The sequence below is a fragment of the Fukomys damarensis genome, unplaced genomic scaffold, assembly GCF_012274545.1.
Source record: "Fukomys damarensis isolate Sample0158 unplaced genomic scaffold, DMR_v1.0_HiC HiC_scaffold_14, whole genome shotgun sequence".
In the NCBI taxonomy this organism is placed as follows: domain Eukaryota; kingdom Metazoa; phylum Chordata; class Mammalia; order Rodentia; family Bathyergidae; genus Fukomys; species Fukomys damarensis.
The window spans coordinates 32,268,271-32,284,899 of NW_022900926.1; the positions used below are offsets into that span (position 1 = coordinate 32,268,271).

The following is a 16,629-nucleotide window of genomic DNA, read 5'->3' on the forward strand; positions in this document are numbered from 1 at the left end:
TTTTTTTTTTTTTTTTTTTTTTTTGGTACTGGGATCGAACTCAGGACCTTGTGCTTGCCAGGCAGGCACAGTGAGTTAAATCCGCAGCCTGAGCAAAATCCTTGGCCTGATTTCAGACTTTCAGCCTCCAGGACTGTGAAAGAGTACAGTTCTATTGTCTTGTTTGTTTCTGTTTTTTGAGATAGTGCCTCACTATGTAGCCCAGGCTGGCCTTGAACTTGCAGGGCTCCTTCTGCCTCAGCCTCCCGAGTGCTGGGATTACAGGTCTCTTCCACCATGCCCAGCTCGCAATTCTCTTGTTTGTACCCACCCAGTCGGTGGCACACTGTGACAGTGGCCCGAGGAAGCAAATAGGACAAAATTCCCATCCGCAGCCTCCAAGTCTTTCCTAGCCAGATGGCAAGAGGGAAGGTAAGCGTGACTTTCCAGATTTGAATCTCTTGGGCCCTTCTTAGCCATGTGACAGCCTCTTGTCCTTGGAGACTTCCTCTGCACTGCCATGGCGGCAACCCCCAGGACACCCTCTGTCACACTGTGTCTTCCCTTCAGGCCCCTTTCCAGGCCCACTGTTGCCTGGGCACAGAACTGGGGGTCTGAGAGGCCCAAAGCTACTATGGTTCGATCTTGCTCACTGCAGCCACGAATAGGGGTTGTGATCCATGGGGGGAAAGCACAGAAAGGCCTGAGACCCAAGCGATTCACCCACACGTGGACTTGAGGACCACACAGTCCTCTGTGCTCCCAGGACAGCCTGTGCTGGACCCCCGGGCCCAGTTTACAGATAAGGTTGTAACTCCGCAGCAGATTGTAACATTCAGCAGTCCAGAAACACAAGGAAAGCACTTGTAAAGCAACTCATTTTTCCTCCCACTGCCGTCAGGAATGCCCTGTGAAGACTTTGCTGAGATATGTGAATGATTTGCTTTTCAAAAACCTGTAAATCAGGACCTTGTGTGATTCTCGCCCCAGTTCCGCTGCTGTGTGCAGAGCTTCCCCGGGTGCCTGGCTGTCCTTGTGGTAATAAACAGAGGGCCCTGAAGGCTGAGATCAGACCCAGAAAGGAAGGGCCTGGGAAGCTCTCCCTCAGGACAGCAAGGGCAGCTTTTTAAGACCTCCTTAAAAATACCACAGGGCCTGGCAGGCTCACTCCCCACAGTCACAAGTGCCCCTGGTCGACTGTGCTGCGGCTGTGCCTGCACCGGCCCAGGCACTGGCTCCCCTTGAGCGCTTAAGTCGGGGGTGGGAGAGGAAATGGCATTCGACAGCCCACCGCTAACATAGGGACCTGTGTGTGCCCCTCTGAAAACCACTCTTAAGGGGCTGCAAGAGCCTGGTAGGTTGAGTGGTGGCCCCCAAAAGATGCCCTTGCTGTAGCCCCTGGAGCCTGTGGTGTGACCTTATTTGTAAAAAGTATCTTTACAGATATACTTGAGTTAAGCATCCTGAGCTGAGATCCTGCTGGATTCCCTGGGTGGTCCCAGATCTAACAAGAGTCCCAATGAGACAGAGGAGAGGAGGGTCATGGGAAGACACAGGCAGAGCTGGAGGGAGGCAGCCACGAGCCAAGGAGTGGCTGAGCCACCGGGAGCTGATTCTCCTCAGAGCCTTCAAGAGAGTGTGGCCCGGCCATTCCTTCTGTTTGGACTTCTGCGCTCCGGTCGGTGTCTGAGGCTTTACCCCAGGCACAGGAGCCACAGGAACCTGCAGAAACCTCTGAAGGTATATCCGTGTGTGTCTGTACAGGGGAGGTATAAGTCCTGTCCATTCCTGAGCCCTTCCGGGACCTGGACACACTCACTGAAGACCTCAGCCTCGTGTCAGAAACAATGGCACAATTCTACTACCAGGAGTCTGCCAGAGGAAATAACTAAGAAAGATTTACAAAAACAGTTAACTCTAAAAATGTTCACCAGGGCCAGGGATGTAGCTCAGCGGTGCCGCTACCTGCCTGGAAACACAAGGTCCCGAATTCAATCCCTGGTACCCCCTCCAAAATAAAAGTTCGTCAGAGTGCTTTCTGAAAGTTAGTCTTGTCACAGGGGATCCTCCTGAAGTGAAGGTACAGCCATGCGACAGAAGCCTATGTGCCAGGCGTGGTGGCGCACGACTGTAATCCCAGCACTCTGGAGGCTGAGGCAGGAGGATCGCTGTGAGTTCAAGACCAGCCTGGGCTACATAGAGAGTTCAAGGCCAACCTGCAACCTGCACTACATATCAAAAACCTTTTCCCAAAAAGTCGAAACAAAATAAAAGAACCATATGTAGCATTTAAAATAACATTACAGAGATGTCAGGCTTGACATGGAAGTATCTGTTTGTATAAAAATTCTTTATGGTTGGGCCTGGTGGTGCACACCTGTAGTTCTAGAGTTCAGGAGGCTGAGGCAGGTTGAGTTCCACGAGTTCAAGGTCACCTTGGGCTATATCATGAATTCAAGGCCAGCCTAAGGGGGAAAAATTTTGAAAAGATATTGTCTTATTTACTTTTTTCATTGCTGAGACTTTTTTTTTCAAATATCCAACACCCAATGTTAAAAGTTTATTTGGCGCACAGTGGTAGAACTTTCAGTCCATAGTCAGGCTCCAGAGCAGGGCAGCGAGGCGGGGGCATCGCAGAGCAGAGTTCAGGCAAGGTAGGCAGGAGTCATCGAGCTGCAGTAGCCTAGGAGGCAGAAGCAAGCAAGCAAGCCTGCCTTTTTGTCCCACCCAGGCCACCGCCTTTTGGACAGAGCCACCTATCCGCAGGGTGAGGACCTTAATCCCAGCATCACATGCCCCAGATCCAGCAGTCTCTGAAAAGCTCCACCTATGAGTGTCTGGGGCTTTGGGGGACATCTAGACACAAGCTGTAGCAGGTATGATCTTATTAAAAAGGAAGCACATGCTTCATGCATGTATATACAATGAATCTAGAAGGAAGTGTTACAATAATTTTCTTTGAAAGAGTGTTTTTCATGTTATTTCACTTTTCTGTGTTGTCCATAATTAATATGTGATTTGCAATAATAATTATAAAGATATTTGTAATAAGAAGAAGAAGCAAAGACATTTAAGAGAAGAAGAAAAAGAAGAAGGAGGAGGAGGAGAAAACCTCTGAAACTTGCTGCTAGGCCCTCAGTGGGATGTTATTTTGCCAAGTGAAGTGCTGATTTAGGGAGCACCAGGAAGCTCTTGCTCCTGGAAGTCAGAAAGCGGTGCCAAGACAGATCCAGGACTGTCAGGGGTAGGCTAGAAAGGAGGGCGTGCTGAGCCACACACCTTCAGGACTTCTCGGAGCCTTCTGCTGCTAACATCACCGTAAATCGCCAACAGACGCGTAAGATCCCGCCCATCTTGTTTGGTCATGGAGCCAGGGTCACAGCGTAATACTTCTGAGAAACACAGTTTGGGAAAGCTGGGAACATGATCTGACAAAAACCAGTTCAACTGAGTTAAGAGCAAAGCCATCCAGATACGACACGAAGACAAATGTTCTCAGATTATAGATTGCTGAGAAAGCCTGGTTGCTCGAAACCAAATACGAGCAAAAGTGAGCTGCAACCCAAATGCAAGCAACAGCATCTGCAGCATTAAACACTGAGCAGTGAGACAAGGGGCTGCTGTGGGCCGGGTCCTGTGGCTGTGTGGGCTCTGGGTTTTAGAAGAATGCCGAGCTTCTAGAGGTGGTCCTGAGCGTTGCGGCCATTAGCAGTTACAGAGGCCACAGGAGACAGAAGGAATGAAAGCACTGTTAGGCACGGACATTAGCTTGAACCGGATGCTGCCCAGGTGCTGGTTATATAAAGGAGACCGGAAATGGGTCTCTTCCTGCTGCTGTCCAGTGGGTGGGAACACGTGCTCATCCCTGATCACGGACACAGATGTGCACCTCAGCATTCAGGAGGGGATCCCGGATGCCCTTTGCAAACTTCTGTGTCAGGGAGATGTATCTGGGCAGCCCTTTCCTGTCCAAGCAAGTTGCCCAGAGTATTAATATGGATCTCTCTCTCCCTCCCTCTCTCCTTTCTCTCTCTCTCTCTCTCTCTCTCTCTCTCTCTCTCTCTCTGTCTCCAATCTTCTCTCCCTCTTTCTCTCTTTCTCATTAGGAATGAGGAGGCAAGAACCCTGTTTGCAGTTTTTCGGGGGTGGGGGACAGGCAGGGGCTAGATGTCATTCTCAGCCTGCACAGGATACCGGGGACCTTTGCCAGAGGAATGCAAGGGGACATCCTGCCTGGTGGGTCACTCCTGGATTTTAACTTCCTGCCCCAAGACCCAGTGCCCCTGCTCTGCAGGAGTGCTGCCCTGGCTGCCTCCCTTCTTCCTGCTGTCCTGCCCTCGGATTGTGGTCCTTCCTGTCGGTACAGACATATATCAGGGGAGCAGCCATAGGTGCTTTTGCAAAGGTTCTGATTTTTTTTTCCATGACTTTTACTGGGTTTTCGCTCCTCAGTCCAGGAGTAGCTCTGAATTTCTACCCCTGAGATCAGACCTTCCTGTGACACAGCCCAGGAGCACAGCTGTACCCTCCAGCCCTCACCCCACCTCCTCTCGGCTCCTTCCCCGGGTGTGGATCCCGTTCCTCAGAGCACAGGAAAGATCTCTGGGCAGTCGTTCACCTGGAGTCTCCCTAGCTCCCCCTCTGGGCAGGGTGGCTGACCTAGGGACCCTCCATCACCAGGTTTTGAAACCCCTGAGTGATTCTGACCCAGGACCCCTAGGATGCCAGTCGCGTGCGGCACAGCCCAACCCCGATTTCCTCCCCTCTCCCCAGATTGGATGTAAGCCATACTCCTTTTACCATCTTAATGTTTCCCTAATATGTCCTCTTCCTTCCATTTGCAATGCAACTGACTGGACGGGGCAACTCCGCGGGCGCGGACCGGAAGGTGTGTGAGTGGCCAGAGCACGTTGGCCGCAGCTCTGCTGAGGAGCGGGGAGCCCGGCCCGTGTAGATGTGCCGGTCCGTGCATCACCCTGCCGGGCCCCCACTCTGTCCAGAGTCCTCCACACCCCGTAGCTCTCCCAGCACTCCCGCCCTGCATGTCCCGGCCACTCAGCCCACTTGAAACTCTTTAATGTGCCCTCCCCAGCAGGACTGTCCTGCCACAGGTGCCATGGGCTCACGCCGCATGCCCCCACCTCAGCCTTCTTTTTCTATAAGCACCTGCTTTCTGGCCTCTCCGAATAGCGGGCTGGAATTCCCAGAGGACAAGGACTTGGATTTTGTTTTTGTTCTCTGCCATATTTAGGGCCCAATGGAGCAGAAGGCTGAGACAATCCTTCAGTAAAAGTCAGTCTCCTAAGCCAGTGCACACAAAACCACTCACTACTCCCTGCGACCCTTAGCTGTGACATCGCAATGAAGACATGCCTTGGGCTGGGGATTTAGCTCTTTGGTGCCACCGCGCAAGCTCAACATCCTGAGTTTGATTCCCCAGTGCCAGGAAAAAAAAGAAGGAGAAGGAGGAGGAGAAGAAAAGAAGAAGGAGAAGAAGAGGAAGAGGAAGAGGAAGAGGAAGAAGACATGCTTAGCAAAGGAGTGAATTCTGGGTGTGCCTGTGGCCTGTTTCCAGGGCTGATTGGCACATAGGCCGAGAAGCTGAGTAGGGAAAACCCAGCCTGGTTGGGGATGGCACCAACCAATAGGCTGGCACCTGGATGGAGTAAAACGAAGGGAAAGATCTGGGTACGGGGCACACACTGTAATCCCAGCACTTGGGAGATAGAGGCAGGAGGATGGATGTGAGTTTGAGGCCACCTTGGGCCACATACATAGTCAGTTCATGGCCAGCATGGAATACATAGTGAGTCTCTGTCTTAGTTACTCTTCTCATTGGGGAAAAGGTTTATTTAGCTCACAGTCTGAAGAGATTTCAGTCCATAATCTGCTGGCTCCAAGGCAGGGTGGCACATGGCAGAAGGGCAACAGTTCACGGCAGCAGAAAGACAAAAAAAGCAGTAAGACACCTTCACAGCATCTTTTGGTGCCTTTTATACTGTACATAGGGCCCTGGAGCCTAGCAGTGCACCATGAATCTGTTTCGGTGTCACACATTCTAGATCCAGCCACCTCTGAGAAAGCATGAGACTTCGGGGGACATCTAAATGCAAACCATAACAGGTCCCGTCTCAGAAAGAAGAAAGAAAAAGGAAGGAGGGAGGGAGGGAGCGAGGGACGACTGTGTGCCTGGCTGTGTGAGCTGTGTGTCACTTGCTGTCCTCTCCTTTGGACGCTGGTCTCCAGCTTCTGGGGTCTCCCAGTGCAGACGCACTGACATTGCTCCAGTGCGCTCCGGGCCTTCAACCTCGGGCAGCCTTTATCCTTCTTGTTCTGCAGCTTCCACCTGCTCAGGCCGAGCTGCCCCTGGACCCTCTGGCTGTCCCGCACCGGATGAGCACCGTGGAGCCTCCTGTCTCTGCTCACGGAGCCTTCCTACCAAGCCCCTTACGTGGTGATTCACATAGTTTCTGTTCATTCTCTACTGCCCCAGTGGACGCTGACCAAGCTGTTCTCCAAAGCTCATTTGAGAAATACCTACTGAGCACGCACTTCCATCGCTCCAGAGTCCTGGGCGTCCAGGTAAAGAGGGTCCCAGCCACAAGGTGTTCCCTTCCTGGTCCTGAGTTACTCCTTTCACAGGGTTTGCACCTAAACAGGAGGATATCTGTGTGCAGTGGCTGCTTTGCTTGGCATTTTCTCCAGCTTTGGTTTTTACAGTGAAGGAACTGAGTGACTTTGGATGCCTTTCAAAGACTGAAGTTTGTTTCTAGATTAGCAAAACAAAATGGTCACAACAATAATTTGGTAGTTTGGATGGCAAGTGTCTTCCATCCTCCAGAGACCCACACATTAAAGGCTTGTTCCTGGGGTGGTAGGACCTTTAACAGGCAGGGCCTGGTGGGAGGTTAGAGGCCATTGAGATGGTGCCCTGAAGGGACTGAGCAAGGCACTCCCCCTACTTCCCTGTGATGTTAGAAGTTTGGTTTTGTTGTTGTTGTTGTTGTTTTTGGGTTTTTGAGACAGAGTCTCACTATGTAATTGAGGCTGACCTGACCTGGAACTCACTATGTAGCCCAGGCTGGTCTCGAACTCACAGCAATCCTCCTGCCTCAGCCTCCCGAATGCTGGGATTACAGGCATGCGCCACCACCACACCGGGCTGATGTTAGCAGTTTTGCTGTACTCTGTGCTCCTGTCAGGATGTCCTGCCTCACTACAGGCCCGAAGCAACAGGGCCAGTTGACCATGGATTGAAGCCTCCCAAAGTGTGACCTGAAGTGAAATCTTTCTCTCTATAAATCAATCTTCTCGGGTATTTTGTTATAGTTATAGAAAGCTGACTAACACAGACCAAAAAAAAAAAAAAAAAAGGCAAAATTTGGACAAGAGTGACACAGACTCACAGTTAAGCATGCTGCCCCCTCTGCTGTCTGACTGCCTGGCCCAAGTCCAGGCTTTGCCACATTCTGGACAAGTGACTAATTTAACACACTTCCATTTTGTTTTTCAGCACTGGAGATTGACCCAAGGAACGATCATGCTAGGCAGGTGCTCTGCCACTGAGCTACACCCCCATCTGTGTTTTAGTTTTTGCATCTGGGAAGTGCAGTTGATGACAAAACCTCCTTCCTTGGAGACCACGTGAACACTGAATGAGTAGATGTGCCTGACACAGAGTAAGTGCTCAATAAACACTGCTCCCAGTGGATATTGTGGCCCCCGGGGCTGCATCTCTAACTGGGGACTTCACCTGGGGAGTCACAGGTGTGTGAAGGAGACCCACGGGGCAGGCTTGTTAGAGCTGCTGAGCGCAGGGTGTAGGTGACCCCTGTCTCTGGGGTGTTGCAGGGAAACATCTGGTGCATTCAGCCCAGCTGTAAACAGCTTTAGATTTGGATGACGGCCACTCTCAAGTCTCATTCCCACCAGCGCGGTCTTGGCCCTCAACTTTGGAAGAAGTAACAGGAAATGTGGCCAGAGGAGCTGGCACGACGGGAAGAGCACGGCAGGGCGTGAGTGTCCTCCCTCGGCACGCGGGGTTGTGAAGATGAAGGGATTTGGTTTTACTTTCATGCAGCTCACTGTCTAGCAAGAACTGTCAGTGCTTTGTCTGCCTTTCTTCCTCCATGCAGAGTGCGACTGTGGCAGCAGGAGCCCCGCGTTTAGAGGACAGGCAAAGCAGAGAACACGGTTGCTGGAGCTGAATCTGCCCCGTTTTCTATCACTCGGGTTTAATGAAATGGAAATCTCCCCTATTAGGGAGGAGTGCTCCAGTCGGAGCAGTGTCTTCAGACTGACCCGTGGCTTCTGCACTGCTTTAAGCTCTGCCTGCAGTGAGTACCAGCGGTCAGCGCCCAAGGGCAGGAGCCCCCCGCTGAACGCCCTCCACCAGGCCAGCAGGGCTGGGTCTGACTGCAGCGGGGAGCAGGACAGAGGGCCTCCCAGTCCTCCCGTTGCCACCGACTTGGCTGAGGAAGGCGGGCAGCGAGCATCCCCCACACAGGTGCTGTGGGCCTGGGCCTCTTGTTCCGCTAGCAGAGGCGGTGCCTGAGGCCGAGGGAAGAAGCTTCCTCAGAAACAGGCTCCGCTGATGTGGGAGGCGGGGACCGCTATGCAGGGGTGTCTGGGCTCTGCTAGCTGCTCTGGGTCCTTCCCCTGCCTGACTTCCTGTGGTGCTTCCTGTGGAAGGTTCTTCTGCCTGCTCGGGTCTGGGGTGGCTGTACTGCCCGGCACCTCCCTGGTTTCCTTGTCACCCTGTCGTTGCTCTGAGCTTAGTCTTCCCCTATTGGCCGCTCCCTGAACACCAGGAGGCAGGACACACAGTGTCTGTCACAACTACCACCAGCTGACCTCCAGTTTAGCACATGGCCTGGCGTGTGAGAGTCACTCAGAAAATATCAGTGACATGAAAAGGAAGGAAAGATGGAGGAGAAGCGGGGAGAGGGAGGAGGAGGAGGGGAGACAGGGACCAAAGAAAAGAGAGGGAAGTTAGAGCTCAGCTTTGTTTTACCACGGTCCCTAAGTTACAGCTGAAGAACCCTGGCTGTTGGAAGAGAGGGCGTCGGGCTGAGAGACCCAGACCTTTACCTCAGTTTCTCCACTGATCTTCTGCTTGACGTGGGGCCATTTCATTCAATATGATTTTTGGAACATCACGAGATCCTGTCAAAACAAAGAAAAGAAAAGAAAGAAGAGAAAAAGAGACAGACACTCTGGGGAGAATCCAGGTGACATGGAGGCAGAGGGTGGCGTCCGGAAGGTAAGGGACAGCAGGGGTCGCCAGCGTCACCGGAAGCAGAGGGGCAGGGAAGGACAGTACAGAGAGCAGGCCCTCCTTTCAGCCTCTGGAGTTGTGAGAGAACACACTTCTGTTGTTGAAACGACTCCCTACGCCTCTGACCCACACAGTGTGATCCCAGTCCCTGCCTCTCCCCAAGCTCTCCGGATTCTAAACTCCTTCTCTTCCTCTTTGTCCCCTAGCCAGATCCTCATCCTCCCTCACCTGCTTTACCTCAGCAGCTAAGACCTTGCCTGGGTCTGTAGCAGTAGCTAGAGCGGTCTTGCGAGGTGATGCCCCAGGGAATCTCCTCACCCCTCTGGATCCTACTGCAGAAGGCCATGAGGCCAACACAAAGAAGCTCTTCGATACTCGCTATGGTTTGGATGTGGTTTGTGAGCTGGAAGCTTGGTTCCTAGTGTGGTGAAGTTAAGAAGTGCTGGGACCAGTCAGGTAAGGCGGTGCACACCTGTGATTCGGCACTTGGGAGGCTGAGGCAGGAGGGTCATTGTGAATTCAAGGCCAGCCTGGGCTACATAGTGAGACCCTGTTTCAAATTTAGAAAGTGGTGGGCTCTTTAAGAGGTAGAGTGTGGTGAGGGTGGGGTCACAGGAAGCACTGTTGTCAGAAGGGATTCGTGTACTTCTCGGCCATTGTATCCACTCTTATGTGCTGCTGTTCCCCTGATTCTACCCCTTTCCCTCTGTCTGCGGTCTCACAGGTGATCTCCTTTTTTTTTTTTTTTGTACTGGGGATCTAACTTGGGACCTTGCACTTGTGAGGCAGGTGGCGGAACCGCTGAGCTAAATCCCCGGCCCTTTCTCCTTCACACCCATCCATAGTCTAAAGCCTCCGGTGTGCACAAGACAGGGCAGAAGCGTGGAGAGAAGCTAGATCAAGCAGCCCTTCCTTGGGACTTCCCAAGTCTGTGTGCCAATTACTTCCCTCTGCTGTGTGAGTTGTAGGCCAGGCGTGTAGCTCAATAGCAGAGCCCTTGTCTGGCATGTTCAAGGCCCTAGCTCAATAGACGCGGAGTCTCCTTGAGGCAGTGGCCTGGACTATTTAATGCGGATTTTCAGTGAGCCTCGGGACCATAATCTTCCTGCCTTCCCCACAGGGCAGAAGTGATTTTAAATAGTGGGTACCACACCTGCCAAAGATGTTGTACTGTCTTCTCCCTCAGGTCAGTAGGAGGAGCTTTCCTTTGTAGTAAAAGCCATTCGCTGTAAAACTAGGCAGATCTGCTTTATTTAAGTGGTGAGTTTTACTTCCTGAAGCAGGGGGTAAGGTGAGAAAAACCAAAATGTCATTTCCGGGTGTGCTCCTCAGCTGTCTGTCTTCTTTTCTTCTGACTGCTGCAAGCAATTGCCACAGATTTGGTGGCTTAAAATGGCAGAAGTGTGTACTCTCCGAATTTCAGAGGCCAGAAGTCTGAAATGAAGTTGTCAGCAGGGCCACGCTGCCACCAAAGGTTCAAGAGGAGCTCCGATCCATACCTTCCCTCTTCTGCATCCCGGGGCTGCGGGCTGCCTGGCACACACAGCCATGTCACCTCTAGGGATGAGGTGGTTGTGTCACTTAGTGGCATGTCATTTGGTGATGTGGTCATCCTGTTGCCATGATCTCTGTCTTCCCATGGCTGTACCTATGTGTGTCTCTTTGGAACTCTCCCCTCTTATCTTCTGTAAGGACAACCGTCACTAGACTTGGGTTCTACCTGTTCAATCCAAGATGGTTTTACCTTGAGGTCCTTAGCTTAATTACATCTGCAAAGACCTTTTCCCACCTAAGACCATGTTCTGAGTTTGCAGGTGGAAATCCCTTTGAGGGACTCCTATTCAACATCTGCTAGCAAATGTCCCTCCCGAGGACCTTTTTCTGTCAGGTCACCCCCTTGTCATGTCTTGGCATATCTCGAATCTTGCCTTCTCGCCTCATCTGTTTGGTTTTGTTTTGGTACGAGGGATGGAACTTAGGACCTTGTGCTTGTGAAGCAGGCGCGACACCATGGAGCTAAATCCCCAGCCCCTACCTTTGTCATTCACCTGCCTTGTCTAGTCCACCTCCGGGCAGCATCAAGATGACCTTTCTGCAAGGTGGAATGGATCACATCACAGTTCCTGCTTAAAAAGCAATGCTTCTAAACAGCGAGCCTACATGGCACTCTCGTTCTGGGGAGTTCAAAAAATATGTTGAAATGGAAACATTTCCCAGCTTCCAAACTCCAGAGAATCTGCTCCAATTCATAGATTAGAGCAATTTAAATGCATTCATCTGAGCCATGTCTGTGCCCCTCCTCTGGCGCCCAAATTAATGAGTTAATATCAGGGCTCCAGGTTCTACCCAGATACCTTATCTAATTGGATGCAAATTAAATATACACACTTAGCAAAGTGAATTTGGAAACTCCACAATCCCCCACAGAAAACAAACTTGCAAAGGTTCAAGATGGCCAACCAGTTCCCTTAGACGCTAGCCTGAGGTAACTGTCTTCAGCTTCCCACACTTGGTCACAGACGGGGAACTCAGAGCTCCCACCACCCATGAGTCACCACAGAGGAAGAAATGGTTAGTCGGGGTCCAAGCCCAAGTCTCTCTAGACTGCTTCATTTCTGCAAATGCACAGAATCAAGTTCAAGTGAACAATACTTCGTAAAGATGTCTCAGTGGTCCTTCTAAAATGTTATCCCTCAAGGATGCATTTAAAGTCACTTATTGGATAATTTAGATTCCAAAATCACTAAGCAGGCCAAACTCCCAGTGACTCATGAGCTTTCCCCATTGGAAAGCAAATCATAGTTTTAAAAATCTAATTGTACCTCTAAAGCCTAGGTAATAAAGGATCAAGACGAGACTCAGAGGTCCTCAGAGTCGGGCTGGGGCTGTAGCTCAGTGGCAGAACAGTTGCCTGGCGTGCATGAGGTACAGGCCGGTGGTGCAGAGATGCAGACGAGTGGCACTGCCCAGACTCTTGACGTTTGTTCCCAAGGCCGCATTAGTATCTCCTAGTTGGTCTCTGCCTCTTAGCTTTCATTTTTCTAATCCATTCTCTCCAGGGCCATGAGGGCCATCTTTGCTGAAAATACTTCTATGGCTCCCTAGTGTCCTGGGAACAGTGGCCACACTTTTAATGTCATTCAAGGGCCCCTGAAATCTGGGCCTCACATACCTTTATAATCCCATCTCCCCTCATGTCACTGTCACTAGACACTAAATACTCCCCTCTCGATCTGTTCGGATCTACCTAAGACTCTTCTTTCACAAAGTCACTCACATTCCCACAGAAATCAACTCTAAGGCAAAGTTCTGTAAGAAGTCTGTGGTTTCCGAAAAACACTGTACCTATGGATGCCTCCCATCCTGCGTACTCTTCTTAGTGTGCCTGACACCCACGTCGGGCAGGTGTGGGTCTGCATCCCTCCCTTTGAAGCTGGGTGGATGCCTGGGCTGAATTTAGTGGAGACAATGCCATGTGACTTCCAGATTAGGTCCTAGGCAGGACACGGCTTCTATCTGGGTCTCTTCTTCTATCTGGTCCATGGGTCCCCACCGCCATATTGCAGGAAGCCCAGGGCACAGGAGAAGCCAAGTTGGTATTGGAGCCTACGGCCCCAGTCAGGTCCACAGTGGACACTCGGCCTCAGCAGTGAGACAAGGGAAGGAAGAGGCTTCTGAGAATTCCACTGGGGGCCCTACAGACTGTCCAGGCGCAGTGCCTGCCACTTTGGAGCAGAGACGAACCTATGCTCCTCTGCAGTTTTTCAAATTCCTGACCCACAGGAACCATGAGAAATAGTAAAGGGCGATGCTTTCAATCACTAAGTTATGGAGTAATTTGTTACATGGTAGGAACTAATACAGTGTTGCTTGTCCAGTTGCATGCACTCCAGATAGCAGATCTTGGCTATCAGTAGAGAGCATCAAATATAGAAATCTGTATGTAAAGGGACCACCAAAGGGTTTTGCAATTCTAAACTTTTTTGGCAAAAGAGATTATTTGAATCCCAATGAAGAATTGAGGAAGCCACTGGGCATGGTGGCAAACCCCTGTAATCCCAGCACTCAGAAGGCTGAGGCAGGAGGATCACTGTGAGTTCGAGATCAGCCTGGCCACATAGTGAGTTCCAGGCCAGTCTCAGCTACATAGTGAGACGCTGTCTCAAACAAAACAAAACAAAAGAATTGAGGAGTACATGTGTGTTATATGTGTAGTAGCTTAACATAGACAAATATAACAGAAAACAAATGGCAGTCAGTGGAGTTCTGATTACATTCACCAGTCCCACCTCTGTGAGTTCTGCTGAGGAGAAAAGCTTACTTGGGTGCACTAGATTCCTACTATTTGCATTTAAGTTGCTTTTCTACTGCGTCCCAAGCTATTCTTCATTCAGGCTGCTTGTTGTAGCACTGGTTACTTCCTCTTCTTCCTCTTCCTCTTCTTCTTTTTTTTTTTTTTTTTTCCACCCCCCGGTACTGCAGATCAACCTTGGGACCTTGTGCTTGTGAGGTAGGCAGTGGAATCACTGAGCTAAATCCCCAGCCCTTACTGGTTACTTCTCACTGAACAACTTTAGTAATAGTCAGGTGTCCCAGCACACACAATCCTGTAATCCCAGCACTCTGCTGAGGCAAGAGAACTGCAAGTTTGAGTCTAGCCTGAGAAACTTAGCCAATTAGTGAAACCCTGTCTCAAAAAGAAAGAAGGAAGGAAATGAAAGAAAGAAGGAAAGAAAGAAAGACAAAGAAAAACAAAGAAAGGTAAATGCTGGGATATAGCTTGGTATAAAGTTCCTAGGTTCCCCAGTAATTAAAAAAACAACAACAACAAAAAACAAGAATCCTAATTTTACTTTTATTGTTTTTTTGGTACCAGGGATCAAACTCAGGTCCTTGTGCTTTTGAGGCAGGCAACGGAACCACTGAGCTAAATCCCCAGCCTCTAATTCTGTTTTTAGACAGTCTCTGTCTCGGCAGGGAGCTTGGTCAATTTGGCTAAAGTTCCAAAGTTTTGTCCATTGGTTTGGAGAATGATTTGCTCCGTTAAACATCTGATTCATCCCTACGGGGCTCCATAATGTCTTCAGGTGGACATTTCGAGATTTTGTTGTTGTTAACCAATTTTTAGGTTGATTTTCAACTATTTTAGCCAACAAAGGTAAATCTCAGTTGTTTTACTGTATCTCATGAGCAGCCAGTCCTGAGTTGTCCTCTTGCTGCTTGCTATAGTGATCAGCTTTCTGTTGCTGTGATAAAATACCTGACACTTGCAGCTTAAAGGAGAAGAGATTCATTTTGGCTCATGGCTTCAGGAGTTCCGGTCCATGGCTGACTGTTCCAAGGCAGGAATATCACGGCAGAGGACAGCTGCTTACCTCTGGCATCTGGGAAGCAGAGAGAGGAGGGGGAGAAGCCAAAAGAAAGGGGTTATGCCCCTTTGACCCAGCCAGACACACCCAAAAGTGTGCTTTATCCACCTTCTGGACATCTCCCAAGACTGACAGATTGACAATCAAGATTTAGTCACAATCTCCTCCTGTTTTCTTTTGTTTCTCTGGCTGAGGGTCACTGGCAGCACGTGGATATGCCCGTTTGCGTTTCTTGTAGGAGCCCTGATTATCACTGAGGTTTAGGGAGACAGAAAAAATAATGGTTAAAGACAGACTTAGAGCCAGGTATAGCGGCACACGCGTGGAACCCCGCACTTGGGAGGCCGAGAAAGGAGGATCACTGTGAGTTCAAGGCCAGCCTGAACGACATAGCAAGACTCTGACTCAAAACTGAAAGAAAATGCCAGAATCAAAACCAAAACCATGAACAAATTTAGAACTGTTTGAAGGTCCCTGGATCTTCACTGCATTTCATAGAGTTAGCGATGTTGGCTTTAGAGCCTGGATGCTTGAAAGACTCAACCCTTGCTTGTACCAGTGGCAGGGACAGAAGTCAGCATTATCTAAAGTGAGATGCACGCAGCAGCCGTTTCAAACGCCTCCCTGGTGTCTCTGCGGCCTGGGTGAGCTGATTGCAAGAGAAATGGAAAGGTAATGTGCTTAGCCTTGCATGGTGACACTTCCAGGAGCACAATCGACAGAGGGCCAATGACCGGAGCAAACAATCATAATGAAGACAGCCAGGTCCATTTGCCCATGGCAGCGGCTGGAGACCAGCAGTTTGTCCTGCTTTGCAAAGGGGCCACCAACCAGCAGGCTTAGGTTCCCCCCGGGGTGGGTGTCAGGAGAGCACCATGCCCTTTCTCAGGGCCTGGGACCGAGGACCCTCACAGGCCTCTGAGCTACTTCTGCTGTCCCTTCCTGTGCCATCATTGGTGCTCCTTAATCATTTAACATGATGTAAACTCCAAGCGCTCATTTTAAGAAACTGAGTTCTGGGCCAGGATTTAGCTCAGTGGTTCCGTTGCCTGCCTCACAAGTGCAAGGTACTGAGTTTGATCCCCAGTACCAAAAAAAAAAAAAAAAACAAAATAAAAAAAAAAAAAAAAAAAAAGAAAAGAAACTGAATTCTGTTCTGACAATATCGACAAGGATAGCGGCTTAACCATGAGCACTTAGAATGCGCCAGCACTGTAGAAAGCATGTCACTCTTATGACATGTTTTATATCCTGCAGGTGGTTGTGTTGGGGGGGTACAGCTCAGTGAAAGCATGTGCTTAGAATGTGCTAGGCCTTGGGTTCAATCCCCAGCGCACGCGTGCACACACACACACACACACACACCACAACACAAAGCCAGTAGAAATAACAACAACTCTTCTTATAGCCCCAACCTGAAACACTAACAAAAAAAACATGTGTTTTTTCCTTGCAAAAACTTAGTGTAAAGATACACGTAACCTACAATGTAGTAGGCGAGTCATTTTGAAGTGCGTAATTCACGTCTTTACTCTCACAGGGTTGTGCAGCCGCCACTGCCACCATCTAATTCCACAACTTTGTCATCCCCTCTTACAGGAACTCTGTCCTACGAAGCAACGGCCCGCACGCCCACTCCCTGAAGCCCCCGGCAATCTTCACCCCTCTACTTCTCGTCTCTGTGGACTGGCCTTATTTATAGGTTATTTCATGGAAGTGGAATCATACGCTGTGTGCTTCCTTTCCTTTCTGACTTCTTTCATTCGACGTCACGTTTTCTAGGCGAGTCCGCCTTGCAGTGTGCAGCAGGATCTTTTCCATGGGTGGGTACAGCACATTTTTCTCCGTTCACCTGTTGATGGCTGTGTGGGTTGTTGCCACCTTTGGCTGACGTGAATGATGTTTCTGTTAACATGGGCGTATGTCCCTGCTTTTGATTTTGTGGATGTCTTTCTAGGAGTGGAATTACTGGGTCATATGGTAATTCTTTTTTTTTTTTTTTTT

At 50.1% G+C, this 16,629-nt stretch overlaps 1 long non-coding RNA gene across 1 annotated transcript in view; it reads left to right on the top strand.

Annotated features, from left to right (window-relative positions):
* Positions 1 to 8,975: 8,975 nt before the first annotated feature.
* Positions 8,976 to 16,629, top strand: part of LOC104865366 — a 7,757-nt gene continuing 103 nt past the window's right edge. Inside the window, exons 1-2 of the long non-coding RNA XR_781131.1 lie at positions 8,976 to 9,712; positions 16,225 to 16,448. This is a non-coding gene — a long non-coding RNA (uncharacterized LOC104865366). The remainder of the gene's footprint in view (positions 9,713 to 16,224; positions 16,449 to 16,629) is intronic.